The sequence below is a fragment of the Alexandromys fortis genome, unplaced genomic scaffold, assembly GCF_014885135.2.
Source record: "Alexandromys fortis isolate MF-2015 unplaced genomic scaffold, M_Fortis_MF-2015_v1.1 scaffold_218, whole genome shotgun sequence".
Classification (NCBI taxonomy): Eukaryota; Metazoa; Chordata; class Mammalia; order Rodentia; family Cricetidae; genus Alexandromys; species Alexandromys fortis.
This window is the reverse complement of record NW_026068112.1, coordinates 2,432,891-2,436,297: the sequence shown is the minus strand read 5'-3', so window position 1 is coordinate 2,436,297 and position 3,407 is coordinate 2,432,891.

Sequence of the window (3,407 nt, the reverse complement as noted above, 5' to 3'; positions counted from 1 at the left end):
TATATTTTGGAGATCAGACCTTTGTCTGTTGCGGGGTTGGTGAAGATCTTCTCCCAGTCAGTAGGTTGCCTTTTTGTCTTAGTGACAGTGTCCTTTGCTTTGCAGAAGCTTCTCAGTTTCAGTAGGTCCCATTTATTCAATGTTGCCCTTAATGTCTGTGCTGCTGGGGTTATACATAGGAAGCGATCGCCTGTGCCCATCTGTTGTAGGGTACTTTCCACTTTCTCTTCTATCAGGTTCAGTGTGTTCAGACTGATATTGAGGTCTTTGATCCATTTGGACTTGAGTTTTGTGCATGGTGATAGATATGGGTCTATTTTCATTCTTCTACATGTTGAGATCCAGTTGTGCCAGCACCATTTGTTGAAGATGCTTTCTTGCTTCCATTTTATACTTTTAACTCCTTTATCGAAAATGAGGTGTTCATAGGTTTGTGGGTTAAAATCCGGGTCTTCTATACGATTCCATTGGTCGACTTCTCTGTTTTTATACCAATACCACGCTGTTTTCATTACTGTAGCTCTGTAATAGAGTTTGAAGTCAGGGATGTTAATGTTTCCAGAAGTTCCTTTATTGTATAGGATTGGTTTGGCTATCCTGGGTGTTTGGTTTTTCCATATAAAGTTGATTATTATCCTCTCAAGATCTGTGAAGAATTTTGATGGGACCTTGATGGGGATTGCATTGAATCTATAAATTGCCTTTGGTAGAATTGCCATTTTTACTATGTTGATCCTCCCAATCGAAGAGCAAGGGAGATCCTTCCATTTTCTGGTATCCTCTTCAATTTCTTTCTTCAATGCCTTAAAGTTCTTGTCAATTAGATCTTTCACTTCCTTGGTTAGAGTTACCCCAAGATATTTTATGCTGTTTGTGGTTATCGTGAAAGGTGAAGCTTCTCTGATTTCCCTCTATGCTTCCATATCCTTTGTGTATAGGAGGGCAACTGATTTTTTGGAGTTGATTTTGTATCCTGCCACATTACTAAAGGTATTTATCAGCTGTGAGAGTTCTTTGGTGGAGTTTTGGGGTCGCTTATGTACACTACCATATCATCTGCAAATAACGAAAGTTTAACTTCTTCCTTTCCAATTCGAATTCCCTTAATCCCCTTATGTTGTCTTATTGCTATTGCTAGAACTTCAAGCACTATATTGAAGAGGTATGGAGAGAGTTGTCAGTCTTGTTGTGTTCCTGATTTTAGTGGGATGGCTATGAGTTTTGCTCTGTTTAATTTGATGTTAGCTGTCGGCTTGCTGTAAATAGGTTTTATTATATTTGGGTATGTTCCTTGTATCCCTAATCTCTCCAAGACTTTTATCATAAAGCGATGTTGAATTTTGTCAAATGCTCTTTCAGCATCTAATGAAATGATTATATGTTTTTTTTTTCTTTCAGCTTATTTATATGATGGATTACATTGATCGATTTTCGTATGTTGAACCAGCCCTGCATCTCTGGGATGAAGCCTACTTGATCAAAATGGATAATTTTTCTAATGTGTTCTTGGATTCGGTTTGCCAGTATGTAGTTGAGGATTTTTGCGTCGATGTTCATGAGTGAGATTGGCCTGTAATTCTCTTTCCCGGTAGAGTCTTTGTGTGGTTTTTGTATCAGATTAACTGTAGCTTCATAAAAGGAATTTGGCAATGACTCTTCTGTTTCTATATTGTGGAATACATTAAGGAGTAAAGGTATTAGGTCTTCTTGGAAGTTCTGGTAGAATTCCGCATTGAAACCATCGGGACCTGGGCTTTTTTTGGTAGGGAGGTTTTTGATAACAGCTTCTAATTCTTCACGACTAAAAGGTCTATTTAGATTGTTCACCTGGTCCTGGTCTAACTTTGGTATATGGTATTTATCTAAAAAAGTGTCCATTTCTTTTACATTTTCCAGTTTTGTGGCATACAGGCTTTTGTAGTAAGATCTAATGATTCTCTGAATTTCCTAAGTGTCTGTGGTTATGTCCATCTTTTCATTCCTGATCTTATTAATTTGCATATTCTCTCTCTGCCATTTGATTAGTTTGGATAGGGGTTTATCAATCTTGTTTATTTTCTCCAGAAACAAGCTTTTTGTTTCATTGATTCTTTGGATTGTTTTCTGTGAATCTATTTTCTTGATTTCAGCCTTCAGTTTGATTATTTCCAGTCTTCTACTTCTCCTAGGTGAGTCTGCTTCTTTTTTTTCTATAGCTTTCAGGTGGGCTGTTAAGTCTCCAGCGTGTGCTTTTTTTGTTTTCTTAAAGTGGGCACTTAGTGCTATGAACTTTCCTCTTAGGACTGCTTTCATAGTGTCCCATAGGTTTGAGTATGTTGTTTTTTTATTTTCATTGAATTCAAGAAAGACTTTAATTTCTTTCTTTATTTCTTCCTTGATCCAGGTGTGGTTCAGTAGTTGATTGTCCAGTTTCCATGAGTTTGTAGGCTTTCTGGGGGTAGCATTGTTGTTGAATTCTAACTTTAATTTATGGTGATCCGACAAGACACAGGTGGTTACTAATATTTTTTTGTAGCTCTGGAAGTTTGCTTTGTTACCGAGTATGTGGTCAATTTTTGAGAAGGTTCCATGCACTGCAGAGAAGAAGGTATATTCTTTCCTATTTGGGTGAAATGTTCTATAGATGTCTGTTAAGTCCATTTGACTCATTACCTCCAATAATTCTCTTATTTCTCTGTTAGGTTTCTGTCTGATTGACCTGTCCATTGGTGAGAGAGGAGTGTTGAAGTCTCCTACTATTAGTGTTTGAGGTTTGATGGCTGCCTTGAGTTTTAGCAATGTTTCTTTTATGTATGTGGGTGCTTTTGTATTAGGAGCATAGATATTTAGGATTGAGACTTCATCCTGATGAACTGTTCCTGTTCTGAGTATACAATGTCCCTCTCCATCTCTTCTGATTGATTTAAGTTTGAAGTCAACTTTGTTAGAGATTAGTATGGCCTCACCTGCTTGTTTCTTAGGTCCATTTGCTTGATAAGCCTTTTCCCAGCCCTTTACTCTGAGTAGGTGCCTGTCTTTGTGGTTGAGGTGTGTTTCTTGTAAACAGCAGAATGTTGGTTTCTGTTTTCTTATCCAATTTCTTAGCCTGTGAGTTGAGTCCATTGACATTAAGTGATATTAATGACCAGTGGTTGTTAACTCCGGTCACTTTTTTGGTAGTGGAGTTTGTGTGTTTCCCTTCTTGGAGTTGTGTTGGTGAAGGGTCTCTAGATGTCTGAGTTATTGTGGTCATTGTTGGACTCCTTTGTTTGTGATTTTCCTTCTATTACTTTCTGTAAGGCTGGATTTGTGGCTACGTATTGTTTAAATTTGTTTTTATCCTGGAAATTTTTGTTTTCTCCATTTATAGTGAATGAAAGCTTGGCTGGGTATAGTAGTCTGGGCTTGCATCCATGGTCTCTTAGTTT